The 9066-nt window shown below is 35.0% G+C and overlaps 1 pseudogene; it reads right to left on the bottom strand.

The window, feature by feature from the left end:
* Positions 1–2039: 2039 nt before the first annotated feature.
* On the bottom strand, positions 2040–7268 carry LOC106004695 (annotated as a pseudogene).
* Positions 7269–9066: the final 1798 nt, after the last annotated feature.

The following is a 9066-nucleotide window of genomic DNA, read 5'->3' as shown; positions in this document are numbered from 1 at the left end:
GTCACAGTAAGTTAAAATTGTGGATGGTGGTACTTTGACATTATTGGGAAATCTATATTTATCTATTTGTAGTGCTTCTTGACATTAAACATTTCATAGATATTTGGATACCAATACTCTTAGTTTCAGGGATATTCTGCAGATTCCTTTTTTTTTTTTCCCTTCAAAATTTGCCCATGTTTTTATGAAAGCAGAGCTGTCTACTAACCCTAAAAGTGCTTTTACTGTCACAATGACATGTAGACACTAAATTGTCTTGCATGACAAGAAAATATATGATATTTTGTTTTGTTTTTTCTATTAACTTTAGAAACAATTACTTTTGCATAGTGATTTTACTCAGTCATCCCTTTCTAATGCAATGCCAGTGTATGTGCAATATTTTAAAAAGTTTTCTAGGGAAGCAATGTTTTCCTTCTGCAATAATTGTATCCACATGTTTTAAAATAGGAATTAACTGTAATTTTCCAAAAAATTTGAGATGTTTCTAGTACTATGCTATAATCATGCAACGTAGGGTTTTTCCCCCTGCTTTATAGTTTGCAATATGCATATACAGTTTGTACATATACTAACATATATATAAATATGTATGTAATCTCTATGAATAAAATAATTTTCAGAAAAGAAATTATTCAGCTAGGGTAGGGGTGCCTGGGTGGCTCAGTGGGTTAAAGCCTCTGCCTTCAGCTCAGGTCATGATCCCAGGATCCTGGGATCGAGCCCTGCATGGGGCTCTCTGCTCGGCAGGGAGCCTGCTTCCTCCTCTCTCTCTCTCTCTGCCTGCCTCTCTGCCTACTTGTGATCTCTGTCTGTTAAATGAAGAAATAAAATCTTAAAAAAATTATTCAGCTAGCACCATCTTAGATGATGATATGGGGATGATTAGTCTGGTTTCTTTTGTAGAAGCAGTTCTTTAAGAAAAAGGAGTACTGCTTCTTTAGACCGTCCTTGGAGAAAAGAACATTTTCACTAATTTCTTTCTATTTGAAATATCCAGAATAATGACTCTTACAATAACAGCATGTCAACTAGTACATGTACTAAAAGGAGTGGACCCAGGGCATAGAACCCTGAACCTATAAATTTGAAAATGGTTATAGAACCCTATTGCAAATATTGACCTCAGAAAATGGAAAAATGAGACACAGGTAATCCACAGCCTGCAAAGGCAGCAGCATTAGCACTTCTGAGGGCATCTGAAAATGTTTTAATATGAACAAATACTTAACTTTATATGTAAAGGATTTTAAGAGGTTTATCAGGTAGTTGAAAGGAAGGAGACAGAGAAAGACTCGCTATAGAAAAAAGGAAAAGCAAGATAGATGGAATCTGAACTATGAGACATAACCTCTGTATTCACTATTCTTAGGCTTTGCACTATTGCATCACCCACCTGTCCGTGAACGCCCACGCTAAAAAATGGTGTCTATAATTTTTTTCTGCTTCTCTGTTCATTTACAGATGAGCATATAGTTCTTTAATTTCATTTTCAAAATAACTACATTTTATGAACACTCCTGAAATCTTCTTACTGGTGACTTTGATATGGAATAACATAACTTCATAATAAGTTTTGTCTTCTTTCTGACTTCAGCTTTTAGAGTCCATAATTTCTTTTTTTTAAACTTCACATTTTTATTTAAATTCAAGTTAGTTAACATATGTAGTAAAGTTGGCTTCAGGGGCAGAATTTAGTGATTCACCACTTACATACAACAACCTGTGCTCAACACAAGTGCCTTCCTTAATGTCCATCCCCCATTTAGCCCATCCCCCACCCACCCCCCTCCATCAACCCCCCCCCCGTTTGTTCTCTATAGTTAAGAGCCTCACGGTTTGCTTCATAAATTCAATGTGTCAGAAAAATCAAAGTAATTTTTTCTCTTTTTTTTCCTCATTTACACAGTAGTATTTCTCTTCCTCTTGCCAAATTGAGCCAACCACTTTCCCCAGGCTCCTTGGGGAGGTTTAGAAAAAGGGAACATACAGGGAAAATGAGACATCAGAGAAAGGCATCAGAAGTGGAGACAGTGCCTTTACATGGTGAAGAGGATGAGAATGGTCACCATCAGGCAAAATAGCTCCATGGTCTCCAAGAAGGTGAAGTTCCAAATGGTTTAGGAGAAGACCTATTGCTTCAGAGAAGGGCTCCCAGCAAAACCAATGATGAGGCTCCCAAACACAGTCCAAATTCCAGCCCATAGCCAGCCACCCCTACCATGGCAGTCCCAACCCCAATGAACTTGGCGGCTATGTCAGTGTCCCTTGAAACGGCACTTGTTCAAAAGCTGCAACTAGGAGTAAGTGAGGTTAGAGGACATGGGGTTGCCAAGCTGCTTAGATTCTCTTCTGACAGTGTCTTTGGTTGTTTTAGTACCATGGCAGACAGTGATTGTCTCCATTGCTGAGAGGTGTTCCTGATCAGGAAGAAAGATCTTTGCATGGGTGTACAGTTTCAGGGGACAAGGAGCTGTGGCAGGAGAGCTATCCCTAGTGCGAGAAGATTGCCAGAGTAGTTTTTCTGATACACGTTAATCTGACAACAAAGAATTCCCTGCTATTACAGGACAGGCACTCTAAATAGTACCTTTATAGCCTTTATCAAATCACTAAGCATTCCAGGAACTCTTGCTGTACATGACAGGTTCAGAAATATTCAATTTTTTGAAGTTACCTAAAGATGTAGAGACATTTCTGACTTTGTAATTGTATGGTCGTGCATTCTGATTTTTTCCACAATATGAAATGCTCCTTGTGGTGTTTGTTCTAAACGATCAGTAATGACGACCACATGGACTGACATTTATTTTTACTGACCATTTTTAAAGTCCCCACGAATGGAAAGAACTTTACATAAACTATTCAGAGATTATTTAGCAAAAGCCTTCTCAATAAAATAATTTTGAATTGTACACTATTACTCTCAGGTTTTAAAACCTAGAAACAAAATGCTGTGTTTGATTCACTAATACACAAATGGCAATGGTGGTAGTGGGATAGTGTGGAGCAGCCTGCTTCCCTTTTGTATTTCTATAAAAACAGAAGAATCAGGTAAATTCTAACAAAAGATTTGAAATTTAGCAAGCAATATTTATTATTTCTGTTTTGCACTTGATCTTAGCCAAAAGGCAAAAAAAAAAAAAAAAAAAAAAAAACATTATTATTACTTCTGCTTTGCATTCATCATCTTCTGCAAATGCAAAAAAAAGATCTGTGTATAATAGAAAAGTATCTTCGGTTCAACTATCAAATGCTTGTCAAATACAAAGGAACAGAGGAACGTTTTCTAAGGTCTAGATGAGAGTGTCCAAATGCAATTTTATTGAAGACTGCTTTAGTCATCATTTTCTCAAGCCAGGTTCAAAAGGGCGAAGTCAGTTTTTTAAACAAAATTTTAATTATTGCATATGCCCTTTCAAGTCAATGAAAAACACTCACCTTTCCACTCATCAAGTAATTGTGTTCGATGTCTACAGAGGACACTAAGCTCCAATAGTTCTAACCGATTTCCAGACAAGTTGTGTTTGTGTTGAATAATGTTCTTATTTTGGATGTGTCAAGGCCAAAATAGCAAGCTTAATTCAAACATATAGCAAGGCATCAGTTTGTTTTCATTTTAAAGTGGAGTTATGAAATTGAAGACCTGTTCTATAATAAAAGTGTTAAAACAAATTGACAGTCAATATTCTTAAACTTTAATTTGATTAATCCTGCTCTTAGCAAATGCACTATTGCATTATATATGATCCTTGGTTATCCAATGGAACAATGAGTTGAGTGTTTCCATTAGTAAATTTTTAGGTTCATATGGAATTTTGCAATGTGTCAGTACTATTTACAGATTTTATGTTCAAATTTCACTGCATTATTGTATTTGTCATGACTAAAAGAAGGATGATATGAACATTCTCAGGTTTATATAAATATAACTTTAAAAGGTATAAATAAGTAACCCAATTTTTATTAATTATATCACAAAAAATCAAAATCTTTAATTTTAAAAATAATTAACTTATGTTCTTAATCATACTATATATTGGTAAGTAATTTTATTTAACAATAGCAAGAAAAATAATCTCAGAAAGTAAATAAGAAATCTGTTTCTTAAGTGATCAGAATAACTTTAATTCTTAAATATAACTGGTTCATGAAGCTACTGTAGTTTGTTAATTAATATTGATTTATAATGATAGGAGGAAATAAAAATACAAGTAATCTTAAGATGCTAAAGTGACATGTTTATCATAACTATATTCATAAAAAAATAATATGATGCCTGTGAACTAATTAGGTACTCTTGGGATATTATAATATTAATGATATATGCAATTTTCTATATTTGATATTACCCAACTTAATAAACTACTGTCTATTCAAAAAAACTAAATATAGTTGCACAAAAGCCTGAGGCAGTTGTATCCATATGAATATATTCAACTTCAGAGCAATGATTTTGACAGATTAGAAGAGTAAATTCATATAATAGAATGTCATGATCCAAATAAAATCTAAATTAAGGTAAAATTTTACCCTATCTATGGAAGGAATACTAGAATTTTAAAACACTATTCTTACAAAAGTTAATTTACTTTCAGGGTGATTTTTGTATTTATATTTTTCAGTATATTACTGAACTAATGGAAAACAAAACTGATGTGTGGGTGATTAGTTACAGTTTTACTACATTTGCCTTGAAATTATGGATATTTGAAAAAATAGACTGGTGTGCAATAAATTGATTTTCGAGTCTTTTTGGCATCTTTTATTTAATAATTTGTGTTTTTCATTGATATATGTCTTTGTTACTTAAATTCTTTAGCTTTAAGTCAATAGGCATGTTAAGAACAACATGTTTGATGAGATCATGGGGCTTCTTTCATAGTTCAACCCTGCTTAATGTGACCCAAAACAATATACTTCATTCAGGTATACTTATAAATTGTATAATTGTGTGACCTAACATCTTTTTTGTAAGAACTTTATCCATTTTCTTCTGCTAACAATTACTTCTTTGTTGGCCTAGCCTTTGTATTTATAATGTGTTAATAATTTTTGTTTTTAAATTGCATTTGTAAGAATGAAGATGATTTTTTAAGATTGAGGAAAAAAATTATTTTTGATGTTAAGGAGATGGGAGTAAAAACGGGGAAAATGTTTTTTGTTCACAAGCAGATTAATTTTGTGACTGATCTTTCAAAGGAGAAATCAGAATAAGTGTAGTGTGAAAAATGTAAATGATTTAATTGAAGCAGATTTATGAACTTTTAGTAGTTTAATTGAGAATTATATTCTAAATATGATAAGAGCTGTTTGGAAAAAAAATTAGAGAGAGAGAGAGAGAGATTGACAACAAGCTCAAAATGGAGTCAGTTGTGCTAAGTCCACATTACCAAACTGAGACTTACTACCTAACCAAATTTCAGTGTCAGTATCTACAAGAAATGTAATTTTAGCTAGTCAGTCTAGAATTTCCTGGTCAGCACTAGTGAGGCAATGTGCCTGATAACACACTTGCCATCTCCCAAAGCAAGGTAACCCTGCCTGAAACAATTTACTCTCTTAGTAACTTCTTTGTCTCACCCTTCTTCTGCCTCTAAAAGCCTTATATTTTGTATGGCTCTTTGGACCTCCCTTCTACTTGCTAGATGGGATGCTGCCTGACTTATGAATCATTGCATAAAGCCAATAAGATCGTTAAAATTTACTCAGTTGAATTTTATTTTTTAACAAGGATTTTCCACCCCCAGGATAGCATTGTACTTCAAGAAGATTCAAAGAGAGCAAGTATTCCAGGAGGTCCAAGAAAACTGAAGGGAATTGAAGGAAGTAATGTGGCAGCTACTGACATTTTGAGGTGTTCCAAAATGTGGGACCAAGGTGCCCAAAGACAAAAAATATCAAAGAGAAACATTCCTGCTGGCCTAGTACTGCAAATCCCAGATGTATATTCATGTGGAAGAAGGCAGGCCCCACATTATTAAGAAGCTTAAAAACAGATTGAAATTGATCTCCTTTAGGTTATCTGACTTCTTTTATATTCTGTTCTCTCCCTTGTGTTTAGTTTCACTGGGCTTTAATCAGATAACTTAAAATTTTTCAGAACCTAGGTTAGGATGTAGCGTGAAAACAACAGAACCTGAGAGAATGCAAGTTTTCTGAGTAGGGTGTTTCAAATAACTTACCGCAATTAAGGTGATGAGGACTCTTGAAGGGCAGAGAGAAGTGAAGGAAACTTCTGCATTTGACACCAGAAAAGCTGAGTAGCCATAAGAGTTAGTCAGAGGGAAGCCACTGGGGATAAAAGGTTGGCAAGAACTCCCTTAGGAATTGCACTCTGAAAAATCCAAGGTTTAATACAAGCTTCTTTCATTAGTCTAAGTGTTTCTGCACAAATAACTTGTCATTACAATTCAGCTTCATCTTAGAAATTGGAGGGGCAAAAGACCTGTTAGGTCATAGCACTTGTCACTCCCATGCAAAATGGAAACAATGGCTCTCGGGTATAGGATTTCATAAATTAACACAGAAATAGAAAATATAGAACTATTTTTTTTCCTATAAAATGATTTAAGAAGTGTAAGGTTTTCTTTAGATTTGTTCTTTTTTAATTGAGTTCTTTGGGCATAGGACTCTTCAATAAGGGCTTAGACCAAGGGTTTAAGGACAAGATAGAAGGAACAGTAAATGACATTTTGGTATAAGGACCCATGGATAAGAGACTGACCCCTGTAACTTTGATAATGATGCTTAATCCTTTCCTGCCAGAGTTGCAATTAAAAATAGCAGTAGGATGCTGTCTCAGATCTTTGCTATGGAGAGCGTTAAGCTATAAACTATATTTTAAACTACTCTTTAAGTGTATTCTGTTCAGAGAAATCCAGATGGTGTAGTTTATTTCTGTTCATATAGAGTGGAAAACAATTGGTGTAACTGATAAGAAAACATGACTGATTGATAGGCATATTCAGATATGCTGATCCAAAATGCTCTGATCTCATGGTAGCTTTTGCTTATTGTTTTACATTCAGAGAAAAAAAATTCAAAAGTGTTAAATCACAAACAACAAACCACTCAGCTCCCAAACTGCATAAATATTAGAGAAGAATAAAGATATGAATTATCTGAAAATCGTTTCTATCCTTTGGACTGTAAAGCATTCATAAATAATTTTATCTTTCAGTATTGTTCTGTCTTTGAAAATTTAAGTTGTAGAATCTCTTTTCATCTCTAGTTTCAGATTCCATTTATTTCACTTACCTCTTCATTTAGCTGACAGTGATAATATGCCTGTAAAATATCATTTTTTTGATCATGTGTATTTGACAGACACGTTTTTGTTTCTTTTCCCTGTTTCTCTAGGCTAGCGCTCTGTCTAGATGATGTACCCCTGCTGGTGATGTCAGTCATCAGACACTATAGCAAATGATGGGAAATCAAAGGAAGCAGGAGATGGTTTAAGTGATCAATCAATTTAATATGCAGGTTGTTGAGGCATGGAAACATTCCAACCAACTGTAGAATTCCTGGCCCAATTTAGATATATGTATTGCATGTGTATAAGCTTAACTGAGAAATATGATTTGATAATTTATATACTATTTTTTTCTTTTTATGGCAGTTTAATTCAACTACTATCTTACTGAGATTTCTGAAGCTTTTCCTTTGGGAGATGTATGGATGACCCCATAATTTACTTTTTATGGTCTATTGAAGAGAATAAGACAACCCTGAGTTTTTATTTGTTAATCAACAAAATGTATGATACTCTTTTTTAAATAAAAGTACATGCAAAATTCAAAAGTGTCAACACTCAGTTTTCTCAGCAACTGCATAATATGAATCTAAGAAGCAAGATTACAGAGGAGGCTATGCAAGAGAAATGTTCACAAGACTTTGTTTTGAATTCTCAGAAGATGGGTGTGAGTAACAGGGAATTTAAACTTTAGAAAATAATAGCAATTGTTGGGGCGCCTGGGTGGCTCAGTGGGTTAAGCCGCTGCCTTCGGCTCGGGTCATGATCTCAGGGTCCTGGGATCGAGCCCCGCATCGGGCTCTCTGCTCCGCAGGAGGCCTGCTTCCCTCTCTCTCTCTGCCTGCCTCTCTGCCTACTTGTGATCTCTGTCTGTCAAATAAATAAATAAAATCTTAAAAAAAAAAAAAGAAAAAGAAAATAATAGCAATTGCTAAGATTGTTGAGGTAAAGCATTATAATTACAAAAAGAGTAAGTGTTTTTGAGCAAAGACTTAAGAATAATTGTGCGTTTAAGTGATTAGGGTCTGCAAACAGCATCCTTAACAGCAGATCAAAGCACAAGTGTAAACTGTGTTTAGTCCGGGATGGGCTGTTAGTAGTTTATCAGTAGTTTATCATTCTTTCATCTTCACAGAGATAATGATCTTCATCTTAAGTGTTTTAGTTGAATTTGAACAGCTGCAATATACAAAATAAGCATGTTCCTTTAAAATTATTGTGTGCTAATTGATTAATTTGAGTGCCTTTTGTTTTTGTTTTTGCTTTTTTAAAGATTTTATTTATTTATTTGACAGAGAGAGATCACAGGTAGGTAGAGAGACTGGCAGAGAGAGAGAGAGTGAGGGAAGCAGGCTCCCGCGGAGCAGAGAGCCCGATGCGGGACTCCATCCCAGGACCCTGAGATCATGACCTGAGCCGAAGGCAGCGGCTTAACCCACTGAGCCACCCAGGCGCCCCTTGAGCGCCTTTTGTTGTTGTTATTGTTGTTGTTGGGATAAAGTCCCTCTCTTAGCTTACTTATTAAGATCTCCACCTAAGAAGAAGTTTACATTTATTTACTATTTGCATAAGTTTCTTCGTGTGGAGTATCTTGGAGTTTTGTCCAGATCCTTGCTGCCTTTACCCACCTTCTCTTAAGAATTTTTATATATCAGAGCTTTTGCGAAGCTTGAATGGGAAAAGCTGTTTCTGTTCTTTTGGTCTGAAACTCTATGCTTGTCTAGATGTGGCTGTGGGATCTTCTGCCTGATACAGTGAGCTTGAACTACTAAGCTAGTGGTAGTTGGTAGGAATTTTCCCCTCTATACTAT

The sequence above is a fragment of the Mustela putorius genome, unplaced genomic scaffold, assembly GCF_011764305.1.
Source record: "Mustela putorius furo isolate JIRA1106 unplaced genomic scaffold, ASM1176430v1.1 tig00000480_pilon_pilon_pilon, whole genome shotgun sequence".
In the NCBI taxonomy this organism is placed as follows: Eukaryota; Metazoa; Chordata; class Mammalia; order Carnivora; family Mustelidae; genus Mustela; species Mustela putorius.
Note: the sequence above shows the minus strand (reverse complement) of the source record. Positions and strands in the feature narration are given on the sequence as shown.